A 24,854-nucleotide genomic window follows, 5' to 3' on the forward strand; every position below is an offset into this window, starting at 1 on the left:
TCTCTGCTGCTGTGGGTCTGTTTTCATGCCGTTCCTCGTTCTAAGTTACTTTGGTTTTTTTTTTCCCCCTTCTTTCCCTAGGAAAGCTTTAAATGGGTCTATATTTAGAACAGGCTGCACGCTGCATGAAGACTTTCTGATAGCAAATAATGATGTTAATAGAGCCCCCTGATACGTATCAGGATTCTTCCATTTCTAATGCTCTGTAGTTTGAAGCCTGAAGAATGTTTGTGGGTTGTTTGTTTTTTTTTTGTTTCCCCAAGTGATGACCACCTCTTGGTGTAGGGTAATTGAATTTGAGTCAGACAGGGCCTTCCTGCAGATGGTTGCGCTGCAAAAATAGAGGCAATGCTGAAAGCTGCATAGCAATGGGGGGGGAATTTTAACCCTTCATTCTCCAAGTCTTTGCCAGGTAGAAAACATGTTATTTCTCAGTGGTGGAGATGACTCTTTGCCATGAGCGCCAAGCACTGCTTAGATTCCTGACCTGGCTTAGATAGAAAACAGGTGTTGTATGGAATGTTATGGAGGAGCAGATTCCCTCCCTGTGGGATGAAGCTCCTCTCCTTAACTAGCAGCCCATGAGGTGGGGCATCCTAGAGCTGTGGGCTGCTGTCCCTGCTGTATGTGAGGGGGTCTGTCTGCTCTCATGGAGCAGAGCAGTGGTACTGTGCCTGGGGGCCTGTAGCTCCACAGGACGCTGTTTGAAAAGGTTCATCTTCAGTTTTTCTCCTCCTGCCCCAGGGAGTTCAGAGGAATGGATGAAGGGCCACTCCTGGCTCATTCCAATTTCATATCAAATTTAAGGGTTGACCCCTGGTGCTCTGGTTTGACCTTTTTTTCTTTGCAGCCACTGTCAGGGATGAGGATTGCTGCCATGAATGGCTGTCCTGATGTCTCCTGTCAGCTCTCACAGGAGCCCAGAGGAGTCTGGTCTCCCTGGATGCACAAAGTGTCGTTATGCTGTTATGCCCCCATCTCTGTTCTGCTCAGTCTATCTGGAAAGCTACCTCCTTCCCCAGCTTTGACCTACAGCCGTAGCCAATGAAAGCAGAGTCAATGTTTCTGGTTCTTAACAGCTCCCAAATGAGCTGGTTCTCTACTGAAACTTCTCCTGCAGCAATGTAACTTCTTTTCCTGTCTTTTGTGGTCAGCATGCCCTGGCCAGGCAGTTGCCAGTGCTTACTGAGGACAGCTGGTTTGACTGATCATGCCAGCTCCTTATTTCCAGGGATGATACAGCTTCAGTTCAGCTATGGAGCATCACAAGCTGAATCTTTTAAGAGCTCTTTAAAATGGCCTATTAGCTGTTTGCTTTGCAAAGCACCGACTTAAATAGTTGTCGAGTTAGGCTGACAGCAGGCACTTGCAAATGAAGGGAAGACAAAACTGAGGCTTTAAAGAAGCGCTGTTGTAGGTGGGAAGCTTTCCCACGTCGTAGTGTTTATCTGCTTGAGTGCATTATTACAGTTGCTGCTTTTTCAGCACATGTGAAAGGTTGCAAAATATATCTGTTCTCTGCTGTACGCTTTACTCTGCATCTGGAATAGGGAGATGCCATAGTGGGTAGAATTAACAGTGGCAATTGAATACTGTAGTTTTAACATTGCACAGATTATTGCATTTAAGTAGGTAGGATAAATACTAATTAAATACTTGGTCTGAAAGACTTGCAGAAGGACTGTAAAATCAATTGCATTCCTCTAAGGAGCTTTCTTGTTGAGAATTTTTTTTTCTTAATTCTTTCTAAATCTTGCTGTGCTCCCTAAACTTCTGTTTCTTCTGCACTCCGTACCTCAAAGCAATTGCCTCATAAAACACCACAGTGGTGGGGATGGAGAGCAGTGAATTTCATTGGGAAACTTTAACGTGCATTACATATAAAATGAAATAGTGAGGTTTTTACATGTCTTGATGGAGCAATGAATATGCAGCCAAAAACAGTCTTGGGAGGGGTAAAGATGGAGAATTTTGAGCTGCTGATGCATGAGTGAATTTAACTTTCCGTATAAAGACCGTAATAAAAGAACTCGCCTTGTCCTTGTGCCCTTTCTGCATTAGTGGCAAAAGGCATCGGAGTCACTGTGCATTTACTTGTCAGGAGCTGAGAAGCCATGATGCTGATGATAAACTGCAAGGCTTAGGGGTCCGTCTGTAGCAGTCACAGGACAAGCAGGGTAACAAGGAAGAGTAATTCAGGTTTCATTCTCCTTGCTATCTCTTTGGTAAGAGAGCCACAAAAAGCTATTACTGCCTCTTGAACTGCTATTGTTTGTTGTCATGGGGAACTGCCACTGTCAAGGATGGATTTGAGTGTGTACCAGCAGTGCCTGTGAGCAGGAGTCATAAGAGGCAGTACAGTGAGTGAGGAGCCAGTCAGCTCACCAACAAAGTGCTGAGGAGGTTTGTATGCCTGGGAAGCCTCCCTCTTGCATCCTCGTCTCTCTGCTCAGCACCCACTGGGCTTAGCCAAGGCTCTGCCCTTCCCACCAGGGTACAGGTTGGGGGCTGACCTGCTGAAGACCACCTCTGAGGAGAAAGACCTAGGAGTCCTCGTGGAAAATAGGATGCCCATGAGCCAGCAATGTGCCCTTGTGGCCAAGAAGGCCAATGGCATCCTGGGGTGCATCAGGAAGAGTGTGACCAGCAGGTGGAGGGAGGTCATCCTCCCCCTCTGCTCTGCCCTGGGGAGGCCCCATCTGGAGCACTGTGTCCAATTCTGGGCTCCCTGGTACAAGAAGGACAGGGAACTGCTGGAGAGGGTACAGCAGGGGGCTACAAAGATAATGAGGGGCCTGGAGCATCTCTCTTATGAGGAGAGGCTGAGGGACTTGGGTCTTTTTGGTCTGGAGAAGAGAAGACTGAGGGGGGATCTGATCGATGCTTGTAAATACTTCAAGGGAGGGTGTCAAGAGGATGGGGCCGGTCTTTTTTCAGTGGTGCCCAGGGACAGGACAAGAGGAAATGGGCACAAACTTGAATGTAAGAAGTTCCACCTAAACGTGAGGAGGAACTTCTTTCCTGTGAGGGTGGCAGAGCCTGGGAAGAGGCTGCCCAGGCCTCCCAGAGGGAGGTGGTGGAGTCTCCTTCTCTGGAGACATTCAAAACCTGCCTGGACACGTTCCTGTGCAACCTGCTCTGGGTGGACCTGCTTTGGCAGGGGGTTTGGACTAGATGATCTCCAGAGGTCCCTTCCAACCCCATATCATCCTGTGATTCTGTGACCTTTCCCATCTCTGCTTCTTCCCTGAGGACCTGCTTCATCACCCTCAAGCTGTTCAAAAATTGGTGGGCTTTATTGCCTGAGGGTTCTGTCTCACATGGCTTCTGTGTTGTTGTTGAAGTCATTAGGGATATTCTACAATTAGCTGGAAGCTGATTGCATTGCATGGTGAATGTCACTATGATGAGATAATTAGAGCAAGCACCTCAAACTCATCAACAGAATCCTTCCTGACAGGTGCCCCATCATGAGGTGTATGTGCCCCTCAGTTTCAGGACCTCTGTAACCTGTCTCCAGATACGAGATTAGACTGCTGACTCTTAAGTAATAGTAAAAGAAAAGCCTGTTCCATACTTTTCTACATCTGAACTTGTGTGTCCAAAATAAAAATTAAGCTTGGGTGAGCATGCTTATGTTTCTCCTGCTAGGGGTGCTTGCTTCTTCCCTGACTTTTCTCTTTGCAAAACGCTATTGGAAATATTTTTTTAGGGAATTTTAGGCCTTTCCCTGGGGAAATTGGACGTGGATACAGTTGTGCAGCTCCATGCTCTTCATTCTGTCTCTGGCAGACTGGCATAGGAAACTTTCAGAGTATTTTCCAGAACAGCCAGCTTAGCAGAGCAGCACCTGAGTATGGTTATCTCTGTCTTCAACCTGAAGCCACCCTGTGCCTTGAGTGGTTTTGTTTTCCTGTTCCTTCTCATCCCCTCCTTGCCCTGGCTGCCTTTTTATTTTTTTTGTCTGGGTTTTTTTTTTACTGCTTGCACATTTTGTTAGTAAGCAGATAGCCCAAATTAGAGATCATGATACAGTACATATTTATTGTTTTCTCCTGGCTGCCCTGCTGTTGGTGCTCATGATGCAGACCTTGTTGTTGCACAGGTGACATCTTTAATCATAGTTATTATGTACTTGAAAAGCTCTGCACGCTGAATAAGTTGCATTGGGCCTTTGGGTCTGCATGTCTCAAGTCAGCTCCTAGTGACTGTGTATTTCCATTTGAAAATAGTGTCTTCATCTTGCTGTCCTACAGCCTTCTGCCTGGAGGCGATGGGGTATTGTTTTTCTGAAAGGAGGCACCACATGTGGCTCTGCTCTTGTATCTTCTAGCGCAGTCTCTAGCCTTGGTGTGATGTGGGGCTACCTTTAACCTCTGGGGAGAAGTCCAACCTGCAAGGAAAGACATTTTTTGCAGTAACGGAGGCTGGGAGTGCAGAGTTTGGGAGCAACAGGCGATTGCAAGCCAGTCTCCTGAAGCCAAAAGAGAAGTTGCTGCCCTCGCCCAGAAGTCATTACTCCTCTCCAACACGCAGTGGCCAGTGCATGGCCATCCTTGCTTGCGTGCAAAGAAGGAGGTGTAAGCTGCTGAGGTGTTTAAGCGAATCCCATTTCTTTTGCACTGTAACGAGTTTATGGTAATCATCCATATAATTACCTGGGACAAATATTTTAGGAGGCACTGTCCGTTATTAGAGAAGCTCAGTCTTTGTAACAACGTTATAGGGTCACGTCTGGGAATAACTGTACCTCTCTCTGTCTTCTTCAAATGAATGAACGTGGTTTAGAGGCTGATCACTGCATGGCTTTGTAGAAAAACACTTGCTAAGCTTTTTGTGAGTAGAATCTTTGACCATGTTACTGAAATAGAATTATTTTTTTTTTAAAAAAAAAAACAACAAACCCTGGAGTGGAAGACATAAGAGCACTTTGAACAAGTTTGTAGATGAAAGAAATGATCACGCTCAGACAGCTTGCATACTACAAATTAGGTAGTAAGGGCATGTGCAGAAAATTTTTTATGCAAGTCATTAAAGTAATAAAGCTCCTTCATGTCATTCACTGTTTATGTGAAGAGACAGTAGGTAGTCTTACTGGAGATGAACAATGAAGCACCGAACATGCAGCTGCAGTAACAAGGTAATGAGAGAGAACTGAAGAAAAGTCTTTGATGTTTTCTCTTCGTTTTCTTGACTCTACAGTGAAGATTTTCAGGCCAGGAGGATGTCTAAGTTGCAGTTCTGAAGACGGAAAGGAATCTACTCCGATCCCCTGGACAATATTTGCTGACAGGAGCTCTGCACCTTATAAAGTTTGGAGCAAGACAAGACATGCAGTGAGGACAGCTCGTGAGAGATTTAAAGCAGACATCTCTTGTTCTGGGAGATGGGAAAATAAGTTTTCCTCTGCTTGTGACAAACTCTTCCCTAGGATGATGTGGGCAATATGGTCGTGCCTGCTGGAAGTGTTTAGCTGTGAGACAGGTTATCTGTGGCACAAATAATGTTTAATGTCACTGTCTGATAAGCGGATGGCTTTGAGTTCATATTTTTTTTCAAGCCTATGACTGGGCAATGTTTCAGTACTCTTCCAAAATAAGAGACCAGAGTGACCAGCTCAATGCATCCTTAAAATGCAGCTAGGCTTCAGGTATTCTCCATGCACCTGCTGCATAGTCCACAAGAACACGAATAAGCTTTGGAAACCAGTGTCTTCCAGAGACGTGGCAGATATGCCCAAATTACCTGTGGAATTTATCCTGATTATCAGTTGGACATTTTGTTCTTAATTGGGCATACGTTTTTAAGCTTTCCTTTGTCATTCCTGGTGCTTCTCCAGAGCATGTCTTCAATTACTCCTTTACAACTGTGGCACCCTTGTGGCCCAGCTACTGAGACCTGGGCTCAGTTTTCATGGGGATGCTCTTTTACAGTTAATTCTTTTGGGAACCTCTGGCAACCTGGTCCTCAAAAGTCACCTGCAAGACAGGGACTATGCATCCTGGGAGATCCAGACTCGGACACCACTCTAAAACCTTAACACACACTTCTCTGCTACAGTATACTAGCTCGATGAATCTATTAGGCTTAGATTTATGTTTTTTAATTATTATTTTTTTTCTCTGATATCCAGAGCTTTGGCTTTTTTCTTTTTCAATGTCTTATGATTCTTTAAGCTGATGTGGTTGTCTCTCATTCCTGCAGCTAGTTCTGCTTGTGTTCACTTCTGTATCTTTAAATCACATGGTAAGAGTCTTTTTGTGAAGTTGGAGTCTCTCTGAAGGTCAGCATTATTTAGAGATAAGGTACTATTTGTTGATCAGTTGACTATTAGTATATTGAGTGGGCTGGTTTTCTTAGCTAAAGCCAGCACTTTTCTAAGAATATTTCTACTTATATATAAGCATCAAAGGATTTCTTGTCAATGTGGGATTATTTAGCTGTGGCACGGTGTTATCTTGCTTGGATCGGCCTTGAAGTTCAGAGGAAGCAAAAGAGATTCACAGTGGATTCAGTTTGATAGTTAAAAAGACGGTATTGCACATGACAAGCTCACAAGCTGAAGTCCCATGAACATGATGGGTTTCCCTGTCACCCTGGCTCTAGTGAAAGGCTGGAATGCAGGAGAGGAGGTAGCTGCAGCAGTGTAAGTGCCTTGCAGTTGTGCAGCTCAGTTGGGCTTGTTGGAAGTGCTTTCCTTTGCAGAGCTTGTCCCTGTATAGATATGTTTTCAAACGGATAGGTAGTTTTTGTTTTGTTTCCAAACACTCTTGGTAGTTTTTGTGACCAATCTACAATGGGAATTTGGTTTTTGGTGAGTTTTTTTCCCCACTAAAGGGTGGCTAAAATGTAAAATTATTTCCTGTCTGGTGAAGGCTAGCTGCACACAGGGGAATTGGCTGTTGTGGCACGGAGTCCAGCCCAGGATTTATGTTGAAGTTCTTTTTATGATTCACACCCTGTATTCTGGGAATATCTGTTATTACCATTTTCCTGCACAGGCACCTCTTTTACGTGGCATGGACAGCTCTGACTGGGTGTTGTCAAACTTCTCTCTTGAGGTTATGATAGAGCATGTTGTAGACACCAAGCAGTGGAAAATAAAGCATAGCTTTGAGATGACTTGCTCTGGCGTGTGTTTTCTTATCTCTATTGAGACGTCATCAATACATATTTTTCCTAGCCTTGCATGTTTCTGCATTGAGGTTCCATCTGATGGCTTTTGCTGTTGCTTTGTATTGAGAAAATCCTCTGTATAATATTTCTGTCTCTTCTTCCTATCAATGTGTGCTCTGATCAGTGATGCCCTTTAACGTCACTACCCTCCAGTCTGTTTTCCAGGTCTCCCAATAATTCATAGAGTTCTTCTCCGAACCTTGTTGGTCTTACGCATGGCTTCCTTGTGACATTTATGCCTCAGGAAAAAAGAGAACTCTCTCTTCACCGTCTTGATGTTATGTGTGAAATGACTGAAAACTTTTTTAGCTAGGGAATTTTATGGAGAACTTGGTTTTGCCTGACAATTTTCACCTGCTTCTTCTTTTGTAATGGTGGCTAGGACAGACTCACTTTGCGAAAATGGTCTGCTTTTCTAGTTCCTAGATATGACCTTATTTGGCTGTATTTGAACATGCCTTTGTCTAGCAGTCTGATCTATTTGAAATTGTTTTCACTATTTAGCCTTTTCCAATGGCTTCCATTACCTGCAAACTTAATCATAACTTGGTTTTAATTATCATAACACAGTTTAATCCCAAAAGCTTCCCTGGACATATCCCCTCCAAATGCTGATTCCCTATTGATAATTAAACTTTGAGACCTGTTGATTAGCCATTTGAAGTTTGTTCTATGGCTTACGTTAGCATTAGTATTGTAACATAATAGTAACTGAAATGGTGAAACCTGCCTCAGTTTCATGCTTCCCAGACCTTTTGGTGCTCAGAATAACATAAGATCTCTCAATCAAACTTATAAAAAGAAAAAACTTATAAAAATCATGTTATCCTAATAAAACCTACAAAATGAATGTCAATAAATGTTGCCATCCTTTAAATATTTCTTAATTTGGTTTCATCCTGAATACCGCAGTGTGTCCAGGATTGATTCTGGGAGTCTATAAAACATTGAACTGAAGACTGGATGAAAAACGTAAGGTGCCTTCCAGTTATCTTGGCACTATCTTTTTCTAAGGCTTTTCAAGAGCCAGTCTGAACAGTCCGGAGGATTCTTTTTGAAAAGATTCCGAACTTATCTGATATTAGTAGTTTCCATTTAACAGTGTGATGGTGCCAACCTGACCTTTATCTCATGTAACCCTGCCCAAGCGATAACCACCCGTGGGGGTCACAATGGGTGCATGTATTTGTGATGGCAGCGCCAGGTTCAACGTGGTTTCGGGGAAACAGCTAGCAACACAATAACCAAGGACCAACTTGGGCTATACTGGTACTATGGTGGTAATGCAAATATGACTGTAGGTCAGTCATGTTACCTCCATAAATAGTGAACAGCCCAAGAGCCCATTGAGCTCTCCTGAACGGCAGCAGGCTGCAAGCCAGGATCTCCCCTGAGCAGGGATGCCTGTTTGAGGTTACTTTTACTTCTTGAGATTTAGCGATTCCTTGCCGAAACAGATCCTCAGTAAGTGACTAATAGCATGCTAAACTTTTAAATCTTAACCAAGCGATATAAAAGGCTGATTGCACATAAATAATCCTTTAGACATTAAACCATTGACCAAGTCTGGGACTAGGATTGGATCCAACCCCATCTAGACCCCCTCTCTGAGAAGGAGTTTAGAAAGGAAGAGGGTCCTTTCTGAACCTCGTGACTCAACGGGAGAGTCCCCCTGGCAGACTGTCTGGCCCTGTCCTCTATGCAGTAATTGACTAAGTGTGTCTTGCCATCTTGAATCTTGTTAAAATGCTGTCGCGTTTACCATCAAACTTCATTAAATGCCTGTTTTATATAAATAAATGTGTTGCTGCTTCTCTCTGCAAGTGAAGTGCATCGTTCCACCCGCAACACACTGCTGCTTAGAATGAAAAGGTTTTCAACATTACTTGAATGCTTCCTTTAATCTGCTTTTCTAAGAAAATGAAATACGGGGTTAAGCCATCTCTCTTCCTTATACCCCAATAGCTTTCAAAACCATTATCAAATCAAGTCAAAATTATCTAGAAAAGTTGTTTTCTCTAAGAGAGGAATGTCTTTCCAGTCTTGTGAATATAGGTTTCTGTGTAGAGGAGAAAAACCTTATCAAATAACTCTAAAGAGGGGAAATGTGGTGTGGGCTAACCGTTGACATGCACTTTCCTACACGAAAAGTGTAGGTTTTGGGTATGCTCCAAGCATGAGAGACATTAGGCAGACCTTCTTTAGATCTGTGAAGAATTCAACCATGAGACTGAAATCCATCACTACTAGTTCCTTAATAAGCCAAGGAGGAAGCAGAGGGAGACTTCTACTGGCAGATAAGAGGTCATTGAAGAGCTGCAAGAGTTTGAGGAATGTAGAGCTGGAGCAGACTTGCCTGCTCTCCTTTCTGAGACAGTGGAGGGGAAATTAGCAGAAGAGATGGCTTGCTGATTACTAAGCATGGTTACTAAGCTGATTACTAATGAAGACTAAGATAGGAGACTGTTGGGAGAACCTACCTGCTGTTTTTTTTTCCTCCAGGAAACAGATTGGGGAAAAGAAATTCAAAGAAGTTCAGAGGTTCTTAACTGGGAACTGCTGTGGCCAGAGAAGGCATCTTTGTGGTGGAGACCTTCAGCAGTTTCTGATGGAGAGAGCAAGGAACTGCTGGGAGATGAGGTTTGGAAACAAAGGGTTACTAAAGGCTTGAGACTTACCTCAGAACTGTCAGTGTTGGAGGGTTGGGGGGTTCTCTGTGGACTTTATTGAAATGACTGCAGGGGGTACAAGAACTGGGAGTGTTTGTATGTGGGGTACCAGGTTTTCGACTGTGAGGCTGTGGTGCTGAAAGTGAGTCTGGTTCCTAAGAAGATATTGCATGTTGTTTGGAAAAAAAATAGGCCCAAAGTAAGTAGAAAAACCATGGTTGTTCTTTGGAGGGTGCACAGCGGCTATTCCCAGGGATGCAAGCCACAAGGAGGTAAGGTAGAAGGCAATGCCTGTGTCTGTTCCCAAATGCAGAACAACTAATTAATCTCTGCATTATTCTTGGCATACCAGAAATAGCATTGCCATTGCAAGGATTCATTAAGCTCTCGTGAAGTTGTCTGGATATTGAATTATTTGAGTCCCCCTCCCTTCCCAATGAATATAAACTAGGAATGAAATAACTCATTCGCATCAAATACCACCTTACTTTTCCTTCTTTTCCTGAAGATTACATGTGTCGCGTCACTTACACTGGTCTTTTATCCCCACGCTTTTTAAAACAGCAGTCTTCCTTGAATCATTTGTGGTTGTCTAACATTTTTTCTTTATTTTGAGGAAAAATATCCTTACTTTGACTTTTGTTAACTTCTCATAACTTTTTTGCCTTCACTATATTCGGTCTGAAATTTTCCCCTTTGAACACATAAGCTGGTATTTCATTAATTTGGCATTTGCTTTGTCTGTGCATTAAAAGATTAGTGTGATTGCTTGCGCTGAAGTAAAGGCTGACTTTCAGTTCAGCTGTCTTTCCATATGTCTCTGCCCAGACAAAGGTCTGTGTCAGCATGGCTCTGCAGGGGGGGCAGCTTTAGAGACATTTTTGGTAAACTCTGAAAAATTTTTAGATAAGACTTAGTCCTGGGGAGGCTTTGGAAATGTCAGGATGAATCACTCGGACTGCTCCCCTGGTAAGAGTTTACTTTGCATTTTGCAGGGAAGGAGCTTAATGTTCCTCCCATCAGTCCAGGATCAGCCAGCTCTCTCCCCGCTCACTGGTGGGGTCCGCGCTGGAGACAACGTCCCTCCAACCACCCATTGTGGCGCGGTGCATCCCTCCCCTTCCCAAACAGGTTATGAGCACTGACTTCTTTTATGCATTCCAATCATGCAAATTCCTCCCCAAAAGGCTTCAGTGATACCAACTAGGTCAAATTTATGCTCTGGAAATGAGCAATTCCCATTTCTCTTGTTTATTACCCAGGCTCCTCGCATTGGCATAGAGGCAATTACAGAATTTTGTCTCATGTCTTGGTGACTTAATTAACGTTGCTCTTGACATCTTGGTTTCTTTGTGCTAAATGACTAGTCATTTGTTGGCTCTTGCCTTCCTTCTTCCCCTCCCCACTTGCTCTTTTTATTCCTTGATTCTCACTATTTAAAACCTTCCTTCCTCCCTCACGCAGCTTGACAATCTCCCAGAGGAGCCCGCAAACCCAGCCTGACCTCCGCAGCCCCACACCTGCACAACAAGTTACCAACAGGTTGCTTGAATCTTCCTCCTGTTTTCTCCTGTTCAAATTATGTTGCAGGGTGGTGTCAGACGGGAGGTGGTACCCCATGCCGACTTCAGCATTTTAAGCTGCTTTGATGAGAACTCCAACCAGATTATCATAGAATGATTTGGGTTGGAAGGGACTTTTAAGGGTCATCTAGTCCAACTACCTGCAATGAATAGGGACATCTTCTACTAGATTCAGGGACATCTTGAACTTGACCAACACTGGAAGTGTTTGTGTTGCTCTTTACCACTTTTTCTAATTTTTTATTTTGCTGTTTGTAACTGAGTGGTTGAGATATTTTTATATTTTTTTTTTTATAACTGAGCTGGCTTCTGACCCAAGTGAACTGTTACTTTTAAAAGATTTCTGTGGAGAAATCCTCTCTCTAAATGCATGCAGGTAGTCAGAGCAGCCTTGATCTTAATGCACCACCGAATTATGACCAGAAACTAGGGCAAGCATAGAAATAGGAGCTCTTGCTTCAGCCAGGGAGCACAGAACTCAGCTGGCAGCTGCCTTGCTTTGAATGCTGGGCAGGTCTGAGTGCAGGGATGAGTAACCCGCTGACTGATGCCTGAAGGTCGTTTTTGGCCCCGCACTGTAACTACAGTTCAGTGATAGGAAGGGAGATACAGACAGTTTGGTCTTGCAGCTGGTTTCCATTTCAAGATGACATCCTGAAGTATGGACAGAGCAGTTCAGGCCCCTTATCATCTTTGTAGCCCTCTGCTGTACCCTCTCCAGCAGTTCCCTGTCCGTCTTGTACCAGGGAGCCCAGAACTGGGCCCAGTGCTCCAGATGGGGCCTCACCAGGGCAGAGTAAAGGGGGAGGATGACCTCCCTCCACCTGCTGGTCACACTCTTCCTGATGCACCCCAGGATGCCATTGGCCTTCTTGGCCACAAGGACACATTGCTGGCTCATGGTCATCCTATTTTCCATGAGGACTCCTAGGTCTTTCTCCTCAGAGGTGGTCTTCAGCAGGTCAGCCCCCAACCTGTACTGGTGCAGGGGGTTATTTCTCCCCAGGTGCAGCACCCTATGCTTGCCTTTGTTGAATTTATTCAGGTTAACACCTCCTTATGGAAGTCCTGGGTCCAGAGCCCTCAGAAGGGGGAGAATATCTCAAGATTCGTATGGGACAGCTCGGTTTTGCTGTTTTTCATGCAGCAGGAATGCTTGTCAAGAGAGAAGGATCATTTTTGCTGCTGCCTGAGCTTTTCTTCCCCTTGCTTTCCTCTCTGGGCCCACATTGCCTGGAGCTATATGTGCTGAAAGATTTCTAGGCTTTAGTTATCTCTGGTAGAAAACTGACTGAGATGGGACATGGAGGTAGTTACGTAGGTACTGAAAATCTTCCAGGCATCCCTCTTTCTCCCTAAGAATGCAAGATCTTAGTCTGTGTCTTGAGTTTTCAATTTCAGTCCTCCACTTCAGTGGGGAGAGCTGTTCTACACCATAGATGTCTATGCCTGATACAGCTGCTCCTGTTTCTCCCAAGAACTTGGAAGTCAGGAGTCAGTAAGCACTGTAAATTTTCAGGTGTCTGCTCAGTGGGATTGCTCCTCTGCCTCCTTCCTTTCAAAGTATCGATATGCAAGAGATGAAGCCTTTGAAGACCTCTCAAAGACTGGATTTGCTCCTTCATTGTGGGTATCAGAAATATTTAATGATTCAAGACCACGGCTTTCTTCAAGAGTGAGTGTAATTTTCACTTCTGCAGAGCAAATTCAGCCAGTGGTGAAGCAATCCAACCCGAAAGTAGAAAAGTTACTGTTTTCCTCCCTGACTTTGACAGATGGTGCATATTAGTCCCAAGCTAATACAAGGCTTGTCAGCTGCCCTGGGGTCTCAACATCTTGGTGCAAATTTCAGATACATATTTCCAGTGAATAAATATACACACTTCCTGAAATTATTTCTTCTGAGCTAGACACACAAATCTTAAGACGTCCCTCTCTAAATGGTCCACCATCACCCTTCTCACCAGTGGGATTTCCTATTCCAGTCTGCTATTTCTACCCCAGAGCCATTCTTTTATAGCCCTGTGTCCATCACATGGCTAGAGTCAACATCCTGCTGCATTGCTGCTTCCCTAGAGATCTCCCTGATCCTTTTCAGATCTTCCCGCCACTGCTTTCACAGCCTGAAAAGGGTGGATTTGGGGAAGAACCAACCAGTCAAACGCAACCCCTTCTGTATCCTTAAAGTCTATTTTCCCAGCTTGTGCTGTGCTAGAGGATCACTCGGAGCCTTTCTGGTGCAGAGATCCAGGGACATAAATTCCAGGTGGGCATGCTTACTTCCCTCAGACCATGATAATAGAGGAACGTCTATAGCTTCAGGAAGAGACGTGCTCAGCATTGATCACACAGCACTCCCCCCTTTCTCCCACGAAGTCCTTGCGAAAACAAGGCACCTTCCATGTCCCATTGGAGGACGGGGTCAGCTTGCACTGTTTGGAAATCCTGGGAGAGTGATCAGCCTGTGGAGGCTAATGAAGGCGACTGCAGTACATCTCCTCTCCCTGGCTGAATTGTGGTGTGCTGTTTGGACAAAGTCACGTTTTTTTTCAAGCCTGGCAAATATTTGCTGAGCTGTGTTTTAGATTCGAGGTAGCTACTCTGCTTGCTCCATGCTCATTATTGCTGTTGTGCATTTGCATTTGGTGTATGTGCTGTTTGTCATGCAGTGTCGGGGGAGCAAAGCAAACCATCTGGGGCTCCAGCTGTGTTCCTGGAATGTGGGGAGATGGGAAGAGCAGCAGTCCTTTGGGCCAGCCAGGTAGCTGTTGAATGCCACCTTGTTTTGTGCCCACCCTGGTGCTTAGCTGGAGGTGAGGATGGGAAGAAACTATCCAGGGCAGGAAGCTGCTCCTGGAACAGCACCAGGATGCAGGACTGACAAGGCTGTGAGTCTCATCCCACCTGCTTCTGTCCTGGCTACTGAAAACCAGTACCATCCACAAAGCACTTCATAGCTAAGAGTCTGAATGAACAAGCATGGTGTAAACATGCTGCTTGACTTAGCCATGCTTCAATAAATCCTTCCCTGACTTCCAACTGACTCTGCTCTTTCTCCATGCCTGCAAGTCCATACAGAGACCAGAAGCACCCCGTCCACGTAAAGTTGTCAGCTGTAATCAGCCATGAAAAACTATCTGAGTCCAAGCTTCATTAGCTCTCAGCTCACAAAACTTCTCTGTGCCCTTACCTTGCCCTTATTGCAGGCCTGTTCCCAACAGAGATGGAGGACTCGGGGCGTGAAAACTGGCTGTTGTGATACCATCCTAAAGGACAGCCTAAAAACAACTGAGTGGACTTGTAGAAAATCATGTGTTGCTTAAGCATCCTTTTGGGGTTTTCTCCTCTTTTTTTTTTTTTTTTTTTTTTCTTGTTGAGAAATTGTTTCTGCTGAGACCTTGAGAGATGTTACAGCAGTGACCCTCAGGGGCAGGAAATTAAGCATCCCTCTGAACAGCAATGTCCAGAGCTAACACGTAGGTGAGTACAACCCTTCTAGCTAGGGAGGCACAGGAGATGGGATCCCCCCATGTCTTGGGCTTGGCTGGGGAACCTGGACCTTGCATCTGAACTCTCTTAAGCCTTTTTTGCAGGTTACAGGGGTATTGTACAGTGTTTTGACAGCCGAAACAGCCCGGAAATAATGAGCTTGACGCAATGTTTTCTCTCATGTCCTCTTTCCATTTGGTGAACAAGATGTATCACTTGGCAATTGAGGCCAGGTCTGTTTGCTCGGGGCTGTTGTTTGATTGGGGAGTGTGAGTGGAACGCTTCTCACGGGGTGTCTTCCCAGGTTTTTCATACTGTTGACAGCTGAATATTATTATCCCATATGGCTTCAGATCAGCAAGAGGACAAGGCACTCAGAAAATGTGGCTCAGAATTGACTGATGTAATCATTTGGATCACAATAGTTTTTCTTTTCTTTTTTTTTTTTTTTTTTTTACGTTTCCAGGATTGTGTTTCGTGAGTTATTTTTGTTTCTTGAGATTTCTAGAAGATGATAAAAAGTGCAGGTTTTTCTGCTCCACGACTGCAGTTCTGCCATCTTAATCTTTATTGTATGTAGTAGTCATTCAGCAGTATTTTCCATTTGAGTGGCTGCAATTTTAAACTCATTTGTCTTTCTTATGGAAGTTTAGAGGTATCGTGTGGAAATCACTGCAAGAGAGCAGTGAGTTCCAGTTACTCGGGTTGCATCCATTCACACATGGGTTTGCCTCCAGTCAATAACAAGAGTTGACAAGAACTGGAATACAAAACCTTGTTGGCCATGAATGTATAGTAAATGCCTGGGGAATTAGAATAATTATTAGGAAAAAAAAATAAAGGGTCTGTGATTGCTGTGGTTCTTCCTGAGACCTTAACCTCACCCATCTGTCTTTTCATCATAACGCCTGTGACATAAGATACAAGCCTAGGATTATGAATTATTGCTGAGGTGAAGGGAGATGCACAACCAGCTCTAGCATACGGGATTTAGATCCAGTAGCTCCAGCCTGCAGGGCCTCATGCCATCCAGAAGAGGAAATGGGGTCAAAAACCAGGGGAGCATCATCTGTGTTGGAAGCAAGGAAGCCTACAGTGGAGCTGCTGGAGCAGCATGCATTGGCCCAGGGTTGTATATGTGCTTCTGAGTGTAAGCGATGCTTCAGGTCTCAGCAGGTGCCTGTGCTTTTTGTCAGCAGTGTGTGAGGTGAGGAGGATGTAGGGAATCTTCTCTGCCTTCCAAGGGATGAAGGTGAGGATGCTTATGGCTGAGGAAGTCAAAACTGCATTTAGCTGTCTTGGTCTTAGCTGTGCTTGGCACTACATGCAGATTGCAAGGCAACAGGTATAGAGTGTACCCCACAAAGGTGTATTTCCAGAAAAAATGCACAGAGAGGAATGGAGTCTCAGGACATGTGATGCAGACATGGAATGTTCCCCCAAAGGCCGTTGGAAAGAAGCCCCTGATGCGTTATCTCATGCTGCAAGGACCACGCTGCTCAGAAGACAAGGACAAGCCTCTGACGAGTCTCTCTGATAATCACTGCTGCAAAGTCAATTAAAACTTCCAAGTCCCAATAGCAATTCCCCTCTTTGGCTGCACTGGCTGTTAATGTGGGGAAGGAAGTGGTTATAGATGCTCCCTCAGGTGTCTGTGTGTCCTCATATTGCTCCCTTACGGCAGCAGAAGCTCTGCTGGTTGAACAGTCCACTGGAATGCCAGTGATGCTTGGCTTGCTCATAAGCAGTCCCCGAGGGGCTAATCTTGCGGGCTGTAGGTCTCCGAACAACAACCTTACATGGGTGTATAAAGGGAAGGGGCTGGGGTTAAGTATAGTAGGTGCGGGGAATGCCAAACATAAAGGGCAGCAAATCCAACCAGGCGCATTGAGAAAGTCATTAGAAATAAAACATGGTGCAAATTGCAGCCCTGGAATATCCTAATTAGGAGTTCTGAATTATCTCAGTAGGATCACAATTAAAATATTCAAGATAACCCAGAAAGGAAGCATGTCCCCCCCCCCTTCCTCCTTCTGCATGTGTGATTTCTCTTTCTTTCCTTGTAACATTTCAAAGGTGTTTTGTTCCTGAAACACAGGGTGGTGGTTCCCAAAGGGAATGTGCTTATGGTTTGGTGTTCTCCCGGGTTGTTTTGGTTAATTACAGAGAAGAGTTTCCCCAGCATTTCTGTGTGGCTCGGGGGCTCATATTGTAAACGGTGCAGAGGGCTCTTCGCGTGCACTGTGCGCTTAATTCTGAGTGTCGCTCTCAAAGGAAATAAAAATTGTACCTATTTTTACCTATACTCGGTGAAAAGCAGCTGTAGCTTCGGCTGTAACGGGGAAGTGCCAGGCTGTGGTTTAACTCCGGGTGTTGTGCAGAGCAGCGTATCAATGACAGCTCTGCTCCCCTGCCAGGCTGCTTCTGGCTGAGCACTGGGGTTTTTGTATCACGGGACATCCTTTGCTCCTGCAGCCATCCAGCAGCCAAGGCAGCCAGCAGAGCTTCCTAGCAGAAGCTTGGTAGGAGCCTGTTTTCCAAGTGTTACATGGAGAAGGGGCTGCAGTGAGGATGGAGGGCATGAAGTCATGCCTTCCAAAGCAGCAAGCTCCATCCTGCTGCTCTTCCCTTTTGTTTTTCAAATGCACGATGGTGTCATACAGAGCCTCTGGAACAAGTTGAGTCGAAGTCACGGGGACTTGGGATGTCTGCGTGGGATTGTTTTCAATCTGCTGGAGTTCCCCTGTGGCCCTGCTCCCACGTGCTTTTGTCGCTGCCGTCGAATGCTCTGCACCAGGAGGCTGTCCCAGCCCGTGGGCTTCTGCAGAGACCTTAGCTCCTGGCTCTGGGGCTGTGGTGTCTGGATGCCTGGGCTTGTTCTGCATGGATCTCGGATGCCTGGGATGGTTTTGCATGGATCCCGGATGCCTGGGCTGGTTCTGCATGGATCTGTAGTGTATTAGGTTCGACTCTGCCGGAAAGCAGTCCAGCTGGTTTTTGGAGTAGATTCGCCTGTGAAACACTGGAGTTGTGCTCACGCCGTGCTGTGCCAGGGCTATTGCTGGTGGCGTGGGTTATCTTCGGTCCTAATCCCCTGACCTTGGCTGACAGCTGTCTGGGTCTGTGAAACGCTAGCTCATGGAGAAAATGCCAGTAGATGGTGCTCAAGAACATGCACTAGCCAGGAGGTGAAGGTTGTGGAGAAGCAGAAAACCTGCTTGTGCTGCCCCTCCAACAGCGCCTGTTTTCCTGGAAAGCTTTCTCCTCCCGTGACTGTGTTTGCATGGGACTGTGCAGAGAGCAGTAGACTCTGTTGCAAATTCTGTCCTTGCTAAATTTCCTGCAGGCCAGACCATGCCGGCCTCGAAATGATGGGTTTGGAGATGTGCCCCATCTGTTTGGGGGATGGTCCTCTATGCATCATTCCAGGTGCAGGAGCTCTCTTGTAGAGCCACAGGCATCGTGCTGCCCAGCTCCTGGAACTCCTTCTGTGTCCTAAGAACTTTTGCCCGGTGGGAAAAAAATCACTTGAAGCTCGTTTTGGGCTGTTTTGGGTTTTGGTTGGGGTTTTTTTTGGCTTTTTTTTTTTTTTTTTCTAAGAGGAGTGAAGAATAAGTTAGGCTTACAGCTGTTACAGGCTTCTGCTCTGACAGATGCACAAAAGATCAAAACTTGTAAGAGAGAAGAGAAGCAATCATGAAAACAGCAGTTCTTCAAAGAAAGGACTATGCAGTAGCTCTGGTGTAACCATATTTATGCATATATTGCTTGACAATGTCAGGATATTTGTGTAATCAATAACTTCCATGCAGTAATTCTTGGCTTATGATCGCTTATTTCATAATATCACCCTTGCAGAGACTGATTTCACAGCAGATATTCTTCTGGATTTTCTTGGGTGGGTGGGATATTAAAGCTTTTCTTTCTCCAAAGACTCTTTGCCCATGACAGACGCTGAAAGAGTGGGATCTGCTGGTGGGTTGCCCCGTGCTGAGTCAGGATTCCCATCAAAAAGCAATGGCACCAATGCTCCATGTTGGAGCTGTTTAAAGGTTGGCAAGTCATAGCTGAGTAGAGCTAGTCTGCAGTGTGCTCTGAAGGCAACAGAAGCAGCTCCAGCTGCTCCCTAGCAGGGTTTCAAAATGATGCTGATGTAAAATGATCCACATAAACACATCCATTTCTGGGACAAATCTGGCATGCCTTTCTTTTACAAGTCTCTGTGTTAACTTTTCACGTTTTTAATTCCTGTGGGAAAGGGGCTACTGGGATCTGGGCTTAGTCGTCTTCCGAGGAACTTGCACAGAAGCAGGCGCCCACGTTTGTGTGAACGAATGGGTCTGTACTAGCCCTTAACTGTTGTTCCTGGGGCCTGCAAGCTGCTGTTGGCCCTTCCAGGTTCAAGCTGCAGTGGGTAACCAGGCAGCCTGTCTTGGTGTGTGCCCACAGCCTGCTGCAGTCGAGCTTTGTGCTGGAAAACAGAGGAGGAGGTTTCTGTTTCAAACTGATCTGCTGTTTGTTGGGGGATGTCAAGGGCTACCACTGCTTTGCTGAGAATGGTGATAGTTTTGTTGAGTATTATCTGTTCAGTGTCATCTCTGGCACTTTAGAGTGGAACCGTGTTTCCAGATTAGACCTACTGTCACATATTTGTCATTTGTCTGGGTTTAAGGGAAAGTTACCAAAGTGTTTTGAAATGCTCAGCTTCTTACAAACAAGCTCTCCATTCCCCAGATAAGTAGGGGAGACTTTCTAGTCTTATGCCAAGAGAAGATCTTCTGTCCTTAGTCCAAGGCTTTCCTCCTGTTCTTATGGGCAACGTGACATTTGTCTGAGGGTGCTTGGCACCCCTTCTCTGCAGCCTTGCCCCTCTTATGATGGGATAACTCTGCCAGCTGCACAAACGGTAAGTTGTTTCCCAAGTGGCCCACAGCCCTTGGAGGGATTGTAAAGTCTTCATCAGGGAAGTTGTTGTATTTTGCCCCTTTTGGGGTGTTGCAGTTGTCTCTATGGGGCAGGGAGAGACGTGTAAATGGGGGACAGAGCCTGTGCATCATCAATTTTGAAAGGCTAAAATGTAGTGAATCCTTTTGTAGGACAATGCTGGGTGGTAGCTTAATTTGGATTAACTGCACACCGCTAAGGGAATGCATATTGCACCATATTCTCCTATATCGGTACTCTTTGTCAGCTTTTCTATCTTCTATATTGTTTGCATTTCATAGTTGGCTTTGCAGGGCCACCTCACCTCATATCTCCTTTCCTATTTGTGGCTGATTTCTACAGATCAAGTTACCTGTCCCCACATAGAGGGCATGGTTAATTTGACCACCATAATGGCTGATGGAACATCACCATTCTTTCACCATCTGGAATGGATTTACCCTAGAGAGGGCCCTCTTCTTCATCTACGAAGCGTGGATGGATAATGCCATACCCTTTGGGAGCCCCTTGAAGAGGGAATTATTTTTTCCTTGGCACCAGTGGGGATGGGAGGGAGCTGCATAACTCATTAAGTGAATTCCACAGGCTGAAGTTAATTCCCAACATTAAATCTTCCCTCTTGCTGGAAACCTTTGGTACTCATCAAATGTTGTGCCTGCAAATGGCGAATGCATCACATCAACTCAAATGCACTTGATTCTACAAATCAGCACCTGCTCAACAAACTCCCAGAATGAGCCTCTACATGTGTTTTATTTTTGGGTGCAGAATAAGGGAGCCATTCAATTCAAGCTGATTTGCAAGGATAAACTGAAGTGGGAGAATAACGTTGACTCAGCTCAGCACTTCTCAGATGAATTCAGTACTAACCTCTATTAATGATTTAACGCAACCATTGAAAACAGGATAAATTAGATGTTGAAGAAAATTCAGATGTCCTGGCTGACTTCACCTCCAGGCATGAAGCGTCACTTATGCTTTTGAACAGTTAGTCTTTTTATTGTTGGCAGGACTTAATGACACTGGCTGGTGGACTGGCAAGTTGAATGCATAAAGATTGAAGAACTAGTGCATGTTTTTCCTTCTGAAGAACCTCATTCAAGATAAAGCAGATCTGGTTCTGCTTTTTCCATCTTGGTGATATGCCATTGCTGGGAATTGTATGTTCACAAAATAGTTGAGATCGGAAGGGACCTCCAGAGGTCATCAGGTCCAGTCCCTCTGCTTAAGCTGAGTCACCTACAGCCGGTTTCCCAGGACCATGTCCAGACTGAGTATCTCCAAGGAGGGAGACTCCAAAAAATTCCTGGGCAACCTGTTCCAGTGCTCAGTCACCCTTACAGTAAAAAAGTGTTTCCCAATATTCGGAGGGAACCTCCTGCATTTCAGTTTGTATACATTCTTCTGCTAGCAATATGCTGTCTAATGCAGCCCAGGATACCGTTAGTCATCTTTCCCACAATGGCACATTTCTGGCTCATATTCAACTTGGTGTCCACCAGGACCCCCAGGTCTTTTTCTGCAAAAAGGATGGTTTCTGGATAGTCAGCCCCCCGCATGTGTTATGGGAGACAGTGTCAAAAGCCTTACTGAAGTCCAGGTAGACAATGTCCATTACTCTCCCCTCGTCTACCAAGCCAGTCATTTCATCATTGAAGTTTATCACGCTGGTCAAACATGATTTCCCTTTGGTGAAGCTGTGCTGTCTACTCCTGATTTTCTTGCCCTTAGGTGCTTGGAAATGGTTTCCAGGATTAGCTGCTCCATCACCTTTCTGGGAGTTGAGGTGAGGCTGTCTGGCCTGTAGTTCCCTAGGTCCTCCTCCTTGCCCTTCTTGAAGGTAGGATTGACATTTGCTTTTCACCAGTTCTCAGGCCCTTCTCCCAGTCACCATGATCAATCGGTGATTATCAGGTGGCCTTGCAATGACATCTGCCAGCTCCCTCAGCACTCGTGTGTATCTCATCGGGGCCCATGGACAAATATATGTCTAGTTTGCTTAAGTGTTCCTTGATCCTGATCCTTTTCTATCAAGGGTACATCTTCCTTGTTCCAACTTTTCCCTCTGGTCTCTGGGGACCCTTATCAGACAAGCTGGAAAGACAAATCTTAGTATGGGTCTGGCATGGCTGATTTTGTTTCTGGCAGGCATGGATGCCTCCAGAAACCTGGATACTTGCCTTACGCCACTGGAAATTGGGGGGAATTACCCCATTTTATAGACTGGTTTAAGTTGTGTCTAGTCTGATGCTTCTCAAGTGCGTTGTTGAGAAGAATGCAGGTTGCCTCAAGGGGGTGCTGGCCTTGGGCCGGAGATTGACACTGATTCCTGGGCAGGGAAGTGAGAAGGGAGACTGCTGCTGTCCTGGCAGGAGAGGGAATCTCAGCTACAGGGGCTCTTCAGGAATGCACGGTGGCACAGGGAGGAGGATAGCTGGCAGGGTATTTGTGCAGTCTTGAGAAGAGCAAGGGGCTTGAGTCCACAAAGGCATGGTTCCACAGTTGGGTCTTCAAGAGCCAGAGTTTCCTTTCCAAGGAGAAGCTAGGGAGTAACAGATTTACATATATCCATATCTTAGGTCCCCAGGGAGTTGCAGCACTCTAGATGGCCGCACACTGAAGTGTGCTTGCTGCTAGCCAGTCGCGAGTAGGGTGATGTTGTATTTTCTGAGTTTCAAAGGGGGGTTATTCACTTGAGTATTCAAAATGAATAGTTCTGGCTGCTTTAAAGCAATTATATTCTTCCAGTGAGCAGTCTTCAAAGAAAATGTTATTGTAGACGAGCCGCTAGGAAAGCAGATGAAATGCTTGGGGCTCAGATAGTTACAAAGAGACCAGTCCTTCAGTTGCTGGTTCCTGCTCCCCTCCCGTGTGGCCCCTTCCACAGGGAAATCCAGCTTTCCTATGAAATTAGCCGTGAGGTGTCAGAAATTGGTATCTGTGCCTTTCTGGGGATTTGAAGTGGCTGGGATGCATCAGAGGCTGTCCTGGGAGCAGGGCTCCAAGGCTTGTTGATATGAATGCATCTGGGTACCATTACATCAAAACCAAACTGGGCAATTGGAGCTGCTGAGTAGTTTCCTTCTTGCAGATTTCTACCAGTGGCTAATGCAAGCGATGCCCGGACTGGTCAAAATGATGGAGTCCTAGAGGCAAACGTCAAGTAACATTAGCATCTCTGAAAGCGCCTCTGTGAACTTACGTGCCTGCTCTTAGGTGTGAGGTGTGCTCTGCTGTCGTATGGATACCATAGCTGGAATATCTGCTCCTTTGGGGAAGCAATGCCAAGAGGAGAGTTGCCTCAGTTTTGCGTTATCAGTCATGATGCTCCAATTCTGACCCCCAAATTCTGGTCTGACCTTAAAAAGGAATGGTGTGCTGCCTCCTGAATGTGCATACAAGTATGACGAGTGGTGAGGCTGCAGGATGGAGAGGCTTGTGGCTTCTGGCTCTTGGGAGGAGGTTTCACTGCCTGTGCCTCAGAGCAGATGCTGTGGTATTAGGCAGCTGACTGGGTTTGCACAAATAAATAAATAAATAAATAAATCCTGGATCTGATCCACGGTGGAAGTTCAGGATTTGACTTCGCTAGCTGTGCTGACAAATCTGACTGCATTTGGCCCATCCAAGCTGTCGTGAACTATGAGAGTCAGGGTCACTGCTATTGTGATGCCTCCAGCCTGTGTGCTGTGGCAGTGACAGCCATGCCTGCTTCCTCTCTGGTGGCAGACATGGGGTCAGAGCCTGGAGCATCAGGCATTGTATATTAGCATGAGTTATTCTCTGTGTACAAGTGTGTTGGGTGGGCAGCACCTCATCTCATCTGGGAAAAATGAGTTTGCTTTTAATTCCGTGTGAGATGCACCTAACAGAGATGGTTGCCCACATCATGCAGAGCAGCAGGGCCACCTCTGCCAAAATAGTGCTGAAGGAGCTGGAAAACTTCAGGGTCTCACTCAGGCTGTTGGTGGCACGCTGTATGGTGCATTTGGAGATGGTTTGTATGCCGTTAGCAGTCACAAAGTGGGGTCCAGAGGGACATTTTCCAGTCCCTCCACCCCTGGGTGCTTGTCTCATGCTGTCTACTCTAGCTAATTTTACAGTCCTCCTTCTGTGGTCATAGCTCCCTGTATGGACACAGTGGGGATGCAGTGACATGAATGTCACCTGTCTTGTCTGAACCACGGAGAGGTGTTGCCAAGCCAGGAGCTGAGCTGTGGTCACTGGAGTTTTATTTCTGGGTCCTTAAGCACAAGGCTATTTTCTCTCCCTGGGCAACTCTTAAGCCAGCTCAAAAAGCAAGGATAAGCTCCCCAAAATGGAGTGGCAAACAGAAGCCCATCAGAACAATATTTCTTTTTTTTTTTTTTTTAACTATTTTGAACTACTGGCTGAAGCAAAATTTAAGGAGAAGAGCCATCAGGAGAGCCCCATGGTTGTGTGGTCTGCTAGGCAGCGGTGCAGTCATGCTTGCTGCTGGGGCAAGTGCTCTGCAAAATACCAGCACAGAAGCATTGTATCTGACACATGGGTGTTTGCATATGGCAGTCCTGCGTGGAACTGATTGTTTAGTGCTTCCCTAGGTGTTGGGAGAGCCCACAGAGCGGCTGCTTTAATGTTCTTGGATGCTGGAGTGACATGTGTCGTGAGACCTCATGGTCTTTGCATTGCTTGTTGAAATACAAATTTATGGCCATGCTCTGGAGAAGACAGGGGAAGTAACGAGCTGCTGATCACTCCTGTTTCTCCTTTCCTGGAATGCTGGTAGACTCTTACTGCTGTTATCTGCTTGTTGGTGTCTTTTTCAAAACACCTGCATACCTGCAATGCTGCATGCAAGAGTGGAAAGAGAATGCAATATGCGCTTCTGCTACTCCAGATGTCTTGCCTCCAGCAGTGGACCTTGGAGAAGTATCTCCTCTGGGGACCCTCCATACTGACTCCCACTTGGGCATCTTGCACAACTGGATTCAGTTTCTGCACTGTCTGGATA

This window comes from Numenius arquata, chromosome 3 (genome assembly GCF_964106895.1).
Source record: "Numenius arquata chromosome 3, bNumArq3.hap1.1, whole genome shotgun sequence".
In the NCBI taxonomy this organism is placed as follows: domain Eukaryota; kingdom Metazoa; phylum Chordata; class Aves; order Charadriiformes; family Scolopacidae; genus Numenius; species Numenius arquata.